Genomic DNA, 16,555 nt, shown 5'->3' on the forward strand with positions numbered 1-16,555 from the left:
GCATCACCAGATGGTGGAAAATGAGGTTCTGGAATTTAGGCTCCCAGCATCAAAGCTCTATGCACCTTAACACAGTTACATGGGTGGGTTGTGTGAACAAAGGCTGCTGAATATGGAGAGCTGAGATTGGGAAACTGAAAGCAGGAGGAAGCATTTTAAGGACCCCGACAAAACGAAGCTTCAGATGACAACACATCCTAGCTGAAAACCAGAGTCAACTTCTGAGGACAGACCAGCATGGTACACTGCATTTGATGAAGGAGTAGTTCACTTGGAGCAAAGGCCACAGGAACGTGAGACACGTAAGCTAGAGAAAACATCTCCAGACACTGCACACGTAAAACATGGCAACACAAGGGGCAGCCTTTTTGTGTGCACAATGTGGTTGGGGCTGTGGGTTTCCCCATGACCTTTTTGGCCACTTACACAATTATAGGTGAATTTCACCATCAGTGGTGTCTTCTTTGAGACTGAAGGACAAAAGTAGCTATGCCTAGGTCATGTGACCCTATTAGGTACATTTAGCAGCTGTGTATATATTTGTTATAGCTTATATTTATCTAATTGTCTACTTTTGTCTTTATTATTTTTTATCTCTGCTCTCACACTTTTACCTGTCGTGTATTTGGCAGTTTATGTCTCCCGGCCTCCTCAATTCAATTGTAAACTTTTCCGGGGCAGGAACTGTGATTGCTTACTTCTGTAGTGTGTTTCTGAGTGCCCAGCACAGTGCCTTGCCCATAGTGATAATTATAGTACTTGTTAAGTGCATACTATGTGCCAAACACTGTACTAAGCTTTGGGGTAGATACAAGATCATCAGGTTCCACATAGGGCTCACGTTGTAAGTAGGAGCGAGCACAGGTATTAAATCCCCATTTTACAGGTGAGAGAGCTGAGGCCCAGAGAAGTTAACTGATTTGTCCGAGGTCACACAGCAGGCAAGTGGCAGAGGTGGGATTAAAACCCAAGTCCTCTGACTCCCAACCCCAGGCTTTTTCCACTAGCATGCTGCTTCTCTGGTAGTGCCTATAGAGAAGCAGCGGGCTCAGTGGAAAGAGCATGGGCTTTGGAGTCAGAGATCATGGGTTCAAATCCCAGTTCCGCCGTCAGCTGTGTGACTTTGGGCAGGTCACTTGAGTTCTCTGTGCCTCAGTTACCTCATCTGTAAAATGGGGATTCAACCTGTGAGTCCCTCGCCGTGGGACAACCTGATCAGCTTGTAACATCCCCAGAGTTTAGAACAGTGCATTGCACATAGTAAGTGCTTAACAAATACCATCATTATTATTATTATTATTATTATTATTATTATTATTATTACAGTGCTCTGCATATAGCAGGCACTCAGTACAGTGCTCTAGCACACAGCAGGCCCCCAGTACAGGGCCCCACATGCTGTGGGCATTCAGTACAGCAATCTGCGCACAATAGGCCCTCAGTAAACCCTATTGACTTGAACAATCATCCGTAAGCAGCAGGAAGGAAAACACAGGCGTTTCCAGTTCAACGGGTTGGGACTGGCCTGGTTTTATAGAAATCCATGCTAGCTTCACTCCATAAATTTTTCACAACGATCATTAAATACCTTTTGATTTTATTCTCTTCCCCCCGCTTTCCCCATCTCTTTGGTTGCCGGCAGAGCTTATTCATTGCACCTGAAGCGTAGCTGGATTGGGAGAGCCACTGCTGACTGTTTCAGGATCTGCCCTGCCTCCTTGGTGTTTAAACTGACTCTAACCGTGCCCCGGCCTGGGTTACCCCAGCTCCCTACGTAGTTGGGGAGGGGTATGTGCGACTCACGCTGTTACCTCAGTAGTGGCTTGCGTTTCTGTATTTGCACCAGAAACAGACGAAACCACTGGCAGTACAGCCCTGACTACTCTTGGTGGTCCATGTGGGGTCACTGGGAGAGAATCAGGGATGGAGAGGGGAGAGTCAGAAGTGTTGGATGGTGTGTGCTGGGTCACTGGGGGAGAGTCAGGGATGGAGAAGGGAGAGTCAGGGGTGTTGGATTGTCCATGCTGGATCACTGGGGAAGAGTCAGGGATGGAGAGGGGAGCGTTAGAGGTGTTGGATGGTCTGTGCTGAGCCACTGGAGAGAGAATCTGAGGTGGAGAGAGGAGAATCAAGGGTTTTGAATGGCTCATCTTGGCTCACTGGAGAGGCAGGGATGGAGAGGGGAGAGTTGGAGGTGTTGGATGGTCCAACCCTGACCATGAGGGTAAGTGTCTAGGAGGGCAACCGGCACCCAATTCCCATCACCTCACCCCCTCCTACCTAACCTCCCTTCTCTCCTTCTACAGCCCAGCCCGCATCCTCCGCTTCTCTGTCGCTAATCTCCTCACCGTGCCTTGTTCTCGCCTGTCCCGCCATCGACCCCTGGCCCAAGTCATCCCCCGGGCCTGGAATGCCCTCCCTCTGCCCATCCGCCAAGCTAGCTCTCTTCCTCCCTTCAAGACCCTACTGAGAGCTCACCTCCTCCAGGAGGCCTTCCCACACTGACCCCCTTCCTTCCTCTCCCCCTCGTCCCTCTCTCCATCCCCTCATCTTACCTCCTTCCCTTCCCCACAGCACCTGTATATATGTATATATGTTTGTACATATTTGTTACTCTATTTTACTTGTACATATCTATTCTATTTTATTTTGTTAGTATGTTTGGTTTTGTTCTCTGTCTCCCCCTTCTAGACTGTGAGCCCACTGTTGGGTAGGACTGTATATGTTGCCAACTTGTACTTCCCAAGCGCTTAGTACAGTGCTCTGCACACAGTAAGCACTCAATGAATATGATTGATTGATTGAAGCATCCTGACTCTGCTGTCTGAGGCTGAGGCCTGGGATGGGCAGATCACGGACTGACAGAGGGGTGTCACTTATGGAGATATGTTCCAAAGCCAAAAACACTTCCACCATACAACCCATATGAATGGAATTATTTCTCTCTTCGCATAACATTTGACCCACGGACATAGCCAAGGTGTCCGTCTGGCAGGTGAGCCCTGAGCCCTGCCTGGACTGGCCACCCAACCCCTCCCCCAGCCCCTCCAAACAATAGCAATTGGCAAGAAAGGGGAGGCATTCCAGTTCTAAAGCCACGTCTTCCCCATTGGATTGGAGCGAGTAAACAGTGTTTGTTTTACAAATCCTGTAATTACCATGTGTACTTATGCACTGAGCCATAGCCAGGCTCAGAAACTGGAGCTTCGGCTGTCAGAGACTCCAGCTTTGCCTCTCTGGGAGCAGAGGGTCCTGAAGGCAGCAGGAGATCCCCTTTCCCACTGGACCCGGGGCGGGGGGGGGGGGGGGGGGGGGGGGGAGGGTTGGAGCCCTTGCCCAGGGGACCTCAGGTGTGGTCAGCCCAGACACTGTGGTTGTAGAGGTCTCTGGTCTATGGGGCAGACCGAGGGCTAGCCATGAAGTATTCACTTAATCATATTTATTGTTCGATCATATTTATTGAGCGCTTACTGTGTGCAGAGAACTGTACTAAGCACTTGGGAAGTACAAGTTGGCGACATATAGAGACGGTCCCTACCCAACAGCGGGCTCACGGTCTAGAAGGGGGATATGGACAACAAAACAACACGTATTAACAAAATAAAATAAATAGAATAGTAAATAGAATAATACAAGTAAAATAGAATAATAAATCTGTACAGACATATGTACAGGTGCTGTGGGGAGGGGAAGGAGGTAGGACAGGAGGGATGGGGAGGGGGAGAGGAAGGAGGGGGCTCAGTCTGGGAAGGCCTCCTTCTGAGTTGGTGAGCTCTCAATAGGGTTTTGAAGGGAGGAAGAGAGCTAGCTTGGCGGATGTGCGGAGGGAGGGCATTCCAGGCCAGGGGGAGGAGGTGGGCCGGGGGTCGACGGCGGGACAGGCGAGAACGAGGCACAGTGAGGAGGTTAGCGGCAGAGGAGCGGAGGGTGCGGGCTGGGCTGTAGAAGGAAAGAAGGGAGGTGAGGAAGGAGAGGGCGAGGTGATGGACAGCCTTGAAGCCGAGAGTAAGGAGTTTTTGCCTGATGCGTAGGTTGATTGGTAGCCATTGGAGATTTTTGAGGAGGGGCATAACATGCCCAGAGTGTTTCTGCACAAAGATGATCCAGGCAGCAGTGTGAAGTATAGATTGAAGTGGGGAGAGACAGGAGGATGGGAGATCAGAGAGGAGGCTGATGCAGTAATCCGGTCGGGATAGGATGAGAGATTAAACCAGCAGGGTAGCGGTTTGGGTGGAGAGGTAAGGGCGGATCTTGGCGATGTTGCGGAGGAGAGACCGGCAGTTTTTGGTGACAGATTGGATGTGAGGGGTGAACGAGAGAGCAGAGTCGAGGATGACACCGAGGTTGCGGGCTTGTGAGAGGGGAAGGACGGTAGTGCCGTCAACAGTGATGGGAAAGTCAGGGAGAGGGCAGGGTTTGGGAGGGAAGATACGGAGTTCAGTCTTGGACATATTGAGTTTTAGATGGCAGATGGAGATGTCTTGAAGCAGGTTCTTCAAAGCCCTTCCCGAATCCCAACTCCTCCAGGAATCTTTTTTCTTGCACTCCCAGGACCCAGATCATATCCACCCAACAAACACACTTGTTTCTTGGGACTTGATGCCAACCTCAGCATTTGGGTAGAAAAGCAACTCAGCCTAGTGGAAAGAGCACAGGCCTGGGAGCTAGAGGACGTGGTTCTAATCCCGGTTTTGTTCTGTGTGTGCTGTGGGACCTTGGGCAAGTCACTTAAACTTCTCCATGCTTCAGTTTCCTCACCTATAAAATGGGAATAAAATCCTACTCCCTCCTCACCTCAGTTTCCTTAACTATAAAATGGGGGTAAAATCCTACTCCCTCCTGTTCAGACTGGGAACTCACATTATTATTATTATTATTGCCATATTTGTTAAACGCTTACTATGTGCTAATTGTACTAATCATTGGAATAGATAGAAGATAATCGGGTTGAACACAGTCCCTGTCCTGCATAGAACTGCCAGTCTTAATCTCCATTTTACAGATGAGGTAAGTGACTTGCCGAAGGTCACACAGCAATCAAGTGGAGGAGCTGAGGATGGGGACTGTGTCTGACATGATTATTTTCTATCTGCCTCAGCACTTAGCACAGTGCTCCACACATAGTAAGCACTTAATAAGTAGTGATTAAATTTGCTGTCTGATACTCAGGAATGAGAGGCAGTGCAAACTAATGGAAAGAGCAGGGGGCTATGAGTCAGGAGGTATCATCATCATCATAATTTGCATCAAAGGTATTTATTGAGCACTTAATATGTGCAGAGCACTGCACTAAGCACTTGGGAGCATACAATACAACGGAATTGATAGACCTTAGTTTTAGTCCCATTGCTGACCCTGGCCTGCTGTGTGACCTTGGTCAAGACAGTTAACTTCTCTGGGCCTCAGTTTCCTCATCTGTGAAATGAGGATAACATACCTGCTCTCCTTCCCTCTTAGACTGTGAGCCTTGTGTGGGACAGGGACTGATTCTGAGCTGATTTTCTTGAACCTGTTCCAGGGCACAGTACAGTGCTGGGTCCTAATTAGGTCTATAAAAATTAAATATAGTTAACAGACCAATTGAGGGAACACAGCCTCCTTGGGCTGGGAACTGGTTCCATTTCCATCCTCTCCCAGCATCCCCCTGCCCGCGCCCCCTCTCCATGCCACCCTTCTCCAGTGCTGCTCTTGAAGGTGGCAGAGGCCTGTCCCAGCATTGTAGAGGATGTGCCTCTCTGAAAACCTTCACACTCATTCATTCATTCAATCGTATTTATTGAGCGCTTACTGTGTGCAGAGCACTGTACTAAGCACTTGGGAAGTACAAGTGCCTCTCACTGCTCTTCAGCTCAAGCTTTAAATGATCCAATTTTATCAAGCTTTGTGGTGTTTAACCAGTCCCACCTGATTGGGCCAAGTGCTGGAGGAAGAAATGTCAGAAAACACCTCTCTGGGCAGGGCAGGTGCCAGAGAGCTCTCTGGGTAACCTGGGGCTCTCCTTAGGGCACAGGCCTTTGGAGCACAGAAACATCCCGGAGTGAAAAAGGACCCCTTTAACCTGGGGTCTGAACAGATCCCTTCCCCATGAACCGATTCTGGGGTCAAAGTAGGTCCAAACTTATCTTAGCTATCCAAAGCCTTCTTACCTCTCAGCTGTGTCATCGGCGAATTGGATGGACAATGGAGAGTCTATGCGGGTGAGGCTAACACCAATCCCCGGTGGTTGAGGCAAGCAGGGTGGCTGAAATACTTGGGTTGGGAAATGGGCAGCTTTCTTCTATTAATGGGATTTGTTAAGGACTTATGGCATGTCAGGTGCTGTACTAAGTGCTGGGGTAGACACAAGCTAATCAGGTTGAGTCCAGGTCCAATATGGACAGTCCAGATCTCTCATGGGGCTCACTGTATTAATCTCCATTTTACAGATGGGATAATTGAGGCACAGAGAAGTGAAGTGACTTGCCCAAATCACACTGCAAATAAGTGACAGTGGCGGGATTAGAACCCAGGTCCTTCTGACTCCCAAACCCATGCTCTAGCCATTAGACCACGCTGCTTCTCCCTTCCTAACAGCTAACCCCTGCAGGTCCTGGAGGGAGGAGCTAAGTACAGTGCTTTGCACACAGTAATAATAATAATAATAATAATTGTTAAGGACTTATTATATGCAGCACAAGCACTCGATATTCCAATTACTAGGATAGGGGAGGCAGCTAGTTGCAGCCGGAGCTCAGCTCCATCATACTGGACATATCTGCTGCATGCAGACCTCAACTGCCTTCAAGGGCAAAGTGGAGGCAGAAGGGGTCCGTAAGGGGAGGGGTCACCTTTGAGGGCATTTCATTGACCACTGGGCTTCTGGACTGTGGGCACATTTTCCTCAGAGATGTCACTTAACGGACGCTTTTCAGTTGTGCTGGATGCTTGATCGGATTAGCAAGGCTGTGACTGTAGCATCCCTGAGATTTGTGCATTCCCAATCAAAAAGGTGAAAGACTCTTGGCTAGCCTCATCCCATCATGCTCAGGGGTGAGGGAAACCAAGGTAGAATATCCTTCCAAACTCCTTCCTCACCCACCTTGCCCCTCCCTGTCTTGCCATCCCCCATCCTTGAAACATCACGATCCACCCCATCCTTCCCATAATTCTTCCAAGCCACCAATAATGCAGTATATGGTAACTCCCACAAAATGGCTTACTCCCTCCTTTCTCCCCGCATATAATAATAATGATGATTCGTAACATTATTATGTCATTTATTCAGCATTTACATGGCAGTCTTTAAGAGTACCAGATATTTTTCAAAGAACTGAGATGGATAAAAGATAATCAGATTGGACATAGTTCCAGTCCCACCCAGGGCTCACAGTTTGAGTGGGAGGGAGAAGAGGTAATTTATCCCCATTTTAAAGTGAAGGAACTGAAGCTCAGAGGAGTTGTGACACCTCCAAGGTTATATAGCAGGCCAGTGTCAGAGCTGAGACTAGAACCCGGGTCTCCTGACTCCCAGCCCTGTGCACTTTCTGCTAGGCCACACAGCCCAATGAAGATCATGGGTTCTAAACCCGACTCTGCCCTTGCATACTGTGTGACCTTGGACAACTCACTTCTCTTCTCTGTGCCTCGCTTACCTCATTTGTAAAATGGGGATTGAGACCGTGAGCCACACATGGGACAAGGACTGTGTCCAACTCAGTTTGCTTGTATCCTCCCCGACATTTAGTACAGTGCCTGGAACACAGTAAGTGCTTAACGAATATCATCATCATCATCAATAAATGTGTAAAGGTGACCACTGATATTTATCAGGGGCTTCATCAGAGGACTCATGTCCCCGATGAATGTAGTATGAACTGTCACTAATTGAATCCCCAAGGCAGGAGACGGGACTGCATTTTCCACCTTGGGAAAAATGAAGGGTTTGATTTAATTCCCATCAGTTCAGTTTTTCAAACCAGTTTCTCCAGCAATGGAACTGTCCATGGTCCTCAGGACACTACCGCTCTTCTGGTAGCTATAGCAACCAAGACTGACGGGGCACATAGTGTGTGCAGCACGCTGGACTGGGCATCTTCTGTGTACAGAGCACTGTACTGAACGCTTACTCTTTGCAGAACAGTATATTAAGCACATAAAGTGTACAGATCACTCTATTGGGAACTTACTGTGTGCTGAGTGCTGTACTAGGCACCTATTTTATGCAGAGCACTGTATTGGGTCATTCCTGGGTTCTGAGCCCGCTGTCGGCTGCCTATTGTGTGCTGAGTACAGTTCTGGTTGTTCACTGTTTATAGAGCAAGACCCTGGGTGCCTACAGTGCACAGAGTGCTGTAATCCGCTCTCATTAACACTCAAAACAAATAGAAGCCACAGTCCCTGACCTTGAAAGAATTTCCAGGATAAGAGAAGAGGTAGGCCAAAAGATAATGGATTCATAGAATGGGTTAGAGAGGGAAACTGGAGCTATTCTATTGCTATAAGGTTACCGTACAAGGTGGTAAAAAAGTAAGCAGAAAATGACCTGGGATATGGACAAATATGTGGAATGAATAAGCCAAATTCTACCTAACTGCTGAAGGTGGATGAAGGGAAGACCTGAAGTGGGAAGTGGCGATCGGTCTTGGAAGCCCTCCTGGGGGAGGACTCTGAGGGGTGAAGTTAGTCAGGAAAACCTCCTGGAGGGGGTGGCTCTTTAGGAGCCTTTGATGGCAGGAGTGGAGGGGTGAGGAACATGGTCTGGTGGACTGAGTACCCTAAAGTGCTCTCTATAGGCACTCAGTAACTACCATTTGTACTGTACTGAATCCACCAGGCTGTGATTTACCAGGTGCCTCCTTTTCCCTGCTGTTTCACAGCAATCCCCGAGTGGTCGCGTGGCCACGCTGGTCCTTCAGACTAGAATTTCCCCTCACATGCTCTGCCTTCTGCCGCCGGGCAGGAGCGGCCCAGCCGGTCGATCTGTTTGCAAATGGCATATTCAGCTGCATGGATGGAGAAGACAAGTACAAAGCTTTATCCCTCTGTGCTAATGGGATGCTTTATGTAGGAAATTATGCTATAATAAAGGGTGCTCTGTGCTCAATAAACCCGCTGATTTAAAGTTTAGACAGAAATACTTGGTTTCCTGGCCAACACCAGCTGCTGCCCGAGGGCAGTAAAACATTTATATTTGAAGGAACACAAATCAGCATCACCTAATCTTGGAAAATTATTCATCAAAATGAATTTGCTATTTCTTTTGAAAGAATGAAGAGTTGAGTCATGTAAAGCCTGTGGGCTCTTTAACTTTTCCCAACACTGAAGCATTGAGCAAACATGAGTAGCTTCTCTTTCCCTAAGGAACCTGTGGAAATCACTCAGTATGTATTGCGCCATTTCACTGAACTCACCCAAACTCATCAGAACATATTGGGTCAGCCCCACGATCTGTGCTCAGGACTCAGTGGCCCAGGGTGTTTGGTTCTTTCTGGACATGTCTCCTCGTGGTTAGGGATGGGCCACCCCACACCGCTGACTCTCCCCTCTCCATCTCTGACTCTCTTCCCGTGACCCAACACGTACCCCCCCAGATACCTCAAAAAAACCACCGTGGATTATCGTCTTGGGCCTTGCAACATCCCTAATTTTTCCCTTTATGTCCTGACATTTCACTTTACTAGCCCATTATTCTGCAGGCGACAAGCCAGTTGCCAACATCTTTCCCTTTTGGAATCAGGACAGGCTCTGACCCTGACTTTCTGGCCCCTGGGTTTATATCCTCTCTTCAGCTCCCGGCTCTTTGCCGAATTCCTCCCCTTGGAATTGACCGTGCTCCACCTGATGTTATAGCACGACTGACATGCTCTGGTAAATCACCCGCCCTCCCGTAGGGGTCTTGAAGAGAGAGCCATTGGCCTGTTGGAGAAACTTCTGGAAACTTTCCATCCCAGCCATCCTCCCCAGCCATCCTCCTGGGGGTGACCCCTTACCACCAGAAGGCTGCAGCTTCCTGCACAGAGGCAAAGAAAAATGAAGGAGGTTGACAATAAATACATGAATGAGCTGTTATTTGCACATCAACCATTAGAGAAAGTCAGTTCCGTTAACACACGTGCCTGTTTACAGCATTCAGGTCTTACCAGGGACAAAAAGAAGTCTTCAGGCCTGTGATGTGATACTGTGGGTGGAGAAAGAGGCAAGCCTGAAATATTTATATTAATGCACTGTATAATATGAAACTTAATTAATGAGCATCTTCTCCAATTACGAACATTCTCATCCCGCTCCTTAATTCGAAGTTTCCGTCAATATTTTATGAGCTTTGGAGCCCCCTCCCCACTCCTCCACAACAGAAGGAGAGCCCCTGGACACCCACATCGAGGGGGTGGGGTGCAGGCTGTGTGTTTTGTGATCTGTTTGTGGCTGGGAAGATTCAAGCCCCAGATGAAGACAGTCAACTGCTCTACAGACACCACCCCCCTCCCCGCCCACCCCGCTTCGCTTTTGCACAACATGAATTATGTAAGGTCAATCTCCGTCCGGAGATTATCAAAATTCAGGAATGGTACTCTGCCTCCCCACAAGCCAGTTCTGATATGGAACTTGAAAAGAGTACTTTTTGAACCAGCCCCTGCTGATGCAGGGAAGATTGGTTGTCGAAACACCAATAAGCATCTCAACTCATTTTCCCAGTGGCCGAAGTTCCAGCCACGTTATGGGCAAGAAAAGACCACTCCTTGTTGTGTTGTCATGCTTAATGTTGGCAGCTCCTGTGCTGTTTTCTCTTTTGCCTCCTTGTTTCTTGTTCCTTACAAAGCTTTTGCTCAAAGAGAGCAACACCCTTCCTCGATGGCGGTGCGCCATGCTGGTCTGTCCTCAGCAGTTGTCCACCAGTTTTCAGCTGGGATATGGCATTGTCTGAGGTTTTGCTTTTCCAGGCACTTAAAATGCTTCCTCTGCCTCCTGGCTTTCAGTTTCCAAATGTCAGCTCTCCACATTCAGCCTTTTTGGGTCTCCTGCTGTAGCTCTTTCTCCTCCTGTGTCCCACCTAGGATCGATGTGTTAAAGGTGAGCACAGCTTCAATGCTGGAAGTCTGATAATGTTCTAGAACTTGTCAGGCATTTATGATCTTGTCTTGTCATTTGATGCGGAGTCTGGATCGAAATGACAAGGGGGAGAACTGCTCAAGGAAGTCCCATGTACCAACTCATCCCCAGACGAGCGCACACATAAACATACGCTCACCCAGACACACCTGCAAACACACACACATACACACACTTTCAAACAAACAAGCACTGGCAGCCCCTTCACACACACACACACACACATACGCACACACACTGCACAGGGGTTTCTTGGGATTTTTCCTGGCCTGGATCTCCATCCAAAAAGGAATCCCCGGAGGGAGAGTCTCTGCCAACCATTCCCTGCAAACACGAGTGATTTTCCAGGAACTGCCAGCACAGCTTGTCTCTGCTGCTGTGTCTTAGAAAAGACGCCTACCGGAAGCAAAGTGTCAGCAGGGAACACTCAAATGAGCCATTTCGAGGAAGGAGTAGAGTCTTGTTGGTTGTGGCAGACCAGACCAGCTGGGTCCCCACTCTTGGCTGGCACAGGCCCCAAAATGGCCCGGACTGAAAATTGGCCTGGAAGAGCAGAGTTCAGCGGCTAGGACAGCAGACAGGAATGCTCTTTCCTGCTGGCAGGGGGAAAGTTGTACCTTGTTGTTCAGGAGTTTTAGGTACCACCCTGTTTGGGGGGCTTTTTTCATTTCTTTTCAATAGTATTTATTAAGTACTTACTATGTGCCAGCCATTGTACTGAATGCTAGGGTAGATACAAGCTAATCAGGTTGGACACGGTCTCAAATCCCATTTTACAGATGAGGTAACTGAGGCGAGGAGAAGTGAAGTGATTTGCCCAAGGTCGCACAGCAGACAAGTGGTGGAGCCGGGATTAGAACCCATGACCTCTTTACTCACAGGCCCTTGCTCTTTCAACTACCCCCTGCTGCCTCATCATCATCATCATCATTAGTATTTACTGAGCCCCTACCTACTCTGTGCAGAGTTTACTGAGTGCCAACCTTGTCCTGGGTCCCTACTGGAAGCAGAATAGCATACCATAGCTCAGTACACAGCATACCATACTGGGCACCTACCATGTGCGAAGCACTGTACTGGGTGGCATGGTTTCCATCCTCAGGGAGCTGAAGATCTAATGGGAGAGTTGGGCAAACGTATGTTGTATTTATGCTGCGGTAACAAAAGAAAAATATAGATACACCTGATAACACAGAATGAATAAATAATAGGAATCGATAAACAAGTAAATGAGCGAAATGAATAAATACATGTTCTACAAATATTATGAACGTGGAGGGGGCTGGGAGAAATGTCAAGACCAGGAGAATGGGGCCATCCAAGGAGGCCTTTTAAGAAGGTGGTTGAGGGGTGACACCACCAGATTGGTGGGGGGTCAGACCCAGAGGGCTTCCTGGAGGAGGCGCTTCAGGAAGCTTTGCAGATGAGTAGGCCGAGTTTGGCCTGTACGTTCCAGTGGGAAATAGCACTCTGAGTCTGGGGTACATAATGTTGAGGCAGGGGACGCGGAGGGTGCGATGCTTTCAATGCTTTATCTGTGTTTCACCTGTCATCGTCACACAGCGGGTTGCAAAATAAAGGGAATCCATGGATAGATTCCATAGAGAGATGGACTGCGGAAATTGATCACGATGAGAGAGCAGCATCCGAGGCAATGCATTTTTCCCTGGCCACCCTTTCGACATTATTCTCTGATAATGGAAAATATCGGATTCCCCACATCCATGAGGAAGATTTCTAATGCAGAAAACAGAACAATAAAGAATTCCAGACGCTTTCATAGGAGTAAAAGTTGTAGTAGCGGTAGTAATGTTAGTATGGTAGTTTTTGAGCACCCGTTTGGTGCAGAGCATTGTATTAGGCGATTGAGAAGTACAGAGTCAAAAATGGCGTGTTCCCTGACTATAAGGAGCTTATACTGTAATGGGATAGACCTACGTAAAAATGTATTTCAACTAGAGTGGACAAATGAAATCACTGAATGTTCAGCTGAAGGAGCATGAATACCTAGTTTCCAATTTCCAGTCCCCAGGACAGGTATTTAGTTTCCATCAATCAATCAGTCATATTTATTAGTGTTTACTATGTGTAGGGAACTGTATTTAGCTCTTGGGAAAATACAATATAACGGAGTTGTGAGACGCAGTCCCTGCCCCCAGAGAGATTACAATCTAGATGGGGAGGCAGACATTACTCTAAACAAATTGCAGATATGTACCCAAGTTCTGTGTGGTGGATAAACAGTGCAAATCTAAGTGCCATGGAGGTTACAGATGAGGACACTGAGGCCCAGTGAAGTGACTTGCCCAAGTGGCAGAGCTGGGATTAGAACCCAGGTCCCCTTATTCCCAATCCCTGGTTCTTTTCACTAGGCGACACGGAGTCAGGCAAATCAATGGGCTCTGTGGGCCTCCATTTCCTCACCACTAAATGGCAAGAATAATCGCTACCTCCCAGGGATGGAGTGAGGGGAAAATAAGACGACCCATGTGACAAGGACGTTGAAAAATAAGAACATGGTGCAGATTTGAGGCATCATCCTCCCCTTCTCTATAGGGACACTGAGGGCATTAATGAGCAAAGACAGAATTGAGAAGTTTGGAGAAAAGCCCCTGAAAATTATTTTCCATTCCATTATCTTGCTGTGAAAAATTTTTGGTTGAGACCAAAAGAAGAAAAGTCAATTGCTGAATAATAATCCTCTTGATTCTGCCAGGTAATTTGATTTTCTCAAGGACTTTCCCATTACTTGTCCCATTTTTCCTCGTGACATCCCTGGCAGGTGAAGACAAAAGTATCGGATCCCCATTTTACAGACAGAGAAACTGAGACCTTGAGAGGCTAAGTATCAGTCAACCCAACAATTGGATGTCCTGTGCACTTACTGTCTGCAGAGCATCTGCAGTGAAGCAGTGTGGCTTATTGGAAAGAGTTTGGGCCCTGGGAGTCAGAGGACCTGGGTTCTAATCCCAGGATCAAATTGCCGGGACCTCAGTTACGGGATTCCCCTGTCCAGCCCAAACCTCTTAATAGGGAAAGGAGCATGTCCTAATAGTTAGAGCACAAGCCTGAGAGTAAGAAAATACTGCACGTACCAGAGTCTTCTCCCACCGGGAAGCTGCCTGTCTGCTTCCTCTAGCCATATCGGTACTGTCCCTCAGGGATCCCAAATTCCCAGGGGCCAGAGTTTAGGACTACTGGTGGAGCCTGATCCTCCGGGGCGGTGAATCCCCCTCCCCAGTGCCGCTGAGCCCGAGCTGGGTGGGAGACGACCTTCATTCCCCATCCCTGGCCACCCAGCTGGTCACGGACACTAGGCGAGAGCCCAACGGCTCATTGCGGGAAACGGGTCTCGTGGTGGCAGCAGGGCCCGGACATCAGGTGCTCTTAAAGAAACATCTCTATTATATCATACTCTCCCAAGCTCTTCGTTCGGTGCTCTGCTCACAGTAAGCCCTCTATAAATATGATTGATCGATTGATTGATTGAGTGGCACGGCTTCTCACGATGGACAACGCTCACTAGACACCTTGGCACCCAAACAAGCACAAACTTCCGTGACTTTTACCTGCTTTATTCCCTCACATTTCCTGTGACTACTAAATCGATCAATCATTCAATTGTATTTATTGAGAGCTTACTCCATATAGAGCACTGAACTAAGTAGTTGAGACAGCATAATACAATAGGGTTGGTAGACATTATCCCTGTCCTCAAGGAGCTAACAGTCTAGAGGTCTAAAATCCCTCAATATCCCCACCGGGCACCATTTTATTTTATTTTTTTAAAGATCTTTGTTAAGCACTTACTAAGTTCCAGGCACCGTACTAAAGACTGGAGTAGATTCAAGTTATTCAGTTGGACACAGTCCCTTTTCCACGCGGGGCTTGCAGTCTAAATCTCCATTGTACAGATGAGGTAACTGATGCACAGAGAAGCTAGGTGACTTGCTCAAGGTCACACAGCAGGCAAGTGGAAGTGTCAGGACTAGAACCCAGATCCTTCTGACTTTCAGGCTCGTGCTTGATCCACCAGGGCACACTGCTTCTCGCTGAGAAGTTGCCCCGTTTCAAGGCCGCACAATTAAATGGGGCTGTTTTTAGATGGGTCTCCCAGTGGCACTGGTGCAGATGGTGTTGGGATGAACCCTTCGTTGGTGCTGGAGATTGGGAGAGGGCGGGCAGAGCTGACCTGCTTGACCTTCTTTGGGTCTAACTTTCCCCCAAAATCTTTTCTGACAACCCAGGAGCAGCTTGTGGACACTTACACCGGCTGCAACAGTCACTTCCACCGCTTCCCCAGACCACCGGATGCTCGCTGAATGATACGACTTATTATTTATTCAGTTACCCTTCACTCAGAGGGTCCCCAAACGCTCAGCTGGGAGAGGGGAGACAAGCAGGGAAGAAGAGCATCATAGCTGTCGACAACGACTGCCAGATGGATTTTTTAGAAAGGTAAGAGGATGGGGGGCCATTGGCTTACCCCGCCGCTTCTTCCCCGCAGCTTTGTCCAGCTCCTGCTCCCACCTATGATGAGCCTGCCTGGCCCAGGAATCTCCCAAGCCCATCCCGGCCAGCACCAGGAATCCCTGGGCCTGCCCAAAACGTGGTTTGAGCCTAAATCATTTCATCAAGCAATCCCGGGGCGTCTGACACCCCCGTCGACACCACCGCTTCCCCCCTCCCTTCTCCGCGGCCTGTTCCTTGTACTCCGAGACGGATCAGATTCATTTTACTGCAGTCGAAAATCATGCAAATATAGTTGAGAAAGAGCCACTTAAATCTTTATTGCTCTTGCACACAACACAAACAACACCTCCAGTGCGCCCGCTGCTAAGTGTTTTTAGTGTTATTCCACCGTACAGTACATCACAATGTTAATTTTCCACGTTACTTTATTCCTGCTCAAGACCGTATATTACAACAGAGGAAACAAACTGCCTGTAATTACAGCGCCCGTCAGGACAAATGAAGTAAACACGCGTTCTGAAGGCTTGGGGCGGCGGGGTAGAAACAGAGGACGTCCAAGGAGGTCAGCGTGAGAGTTCTGTTCCAGGAGACCATCAGATGGAGGCAAAATGACACTCCCACACGGCTCCGGAGCTTGGCCAAAAACGCTTCTAATCCACACCCCGCCACTGGCCGGTTCAGATTCCTGCTTTCACTTTGTTTTCCCGGGGATCCATCCTGGAGCCGAAGGTGAAAAATCAGAAAGAGAAACCCACTGAGTATTTATTGAGTGCCTCTACGGCAGACCACCGGACTTGGTGTTTTCTGTTTGCAGAGTGCTGTACTAGATGTACTGATAATAACCGTGACGTTTGCTAAAGCACTTGGTATATGCCAGGCACTGTTCTAAGCGCTGGGATAGATACAAAGAAATCGGGTTGGACATAGTCCCTGTCCCACATGGGGCTCACAGTCTTAATCTCCATTTTACAGATGAGAGAACTGAGGCACAGAGGAG

Source organism: Tachyglossus aculeatus, chromosome X2 (genome assembly GCF_015852505.1).
Source record: "Tachyglossus aculeatus isolate mTacAcu1 chromosome X2, mTacAcu1.pri, whole genome shotgun sequence".
In the NCBI taxonomy this organism is placed as follows: Eukaryota; Metazoa; Chordata; class Mammalia; order Monotremata; family Tachyglossidae; genus Tachyglossus; species Tachyglossus aculeatus.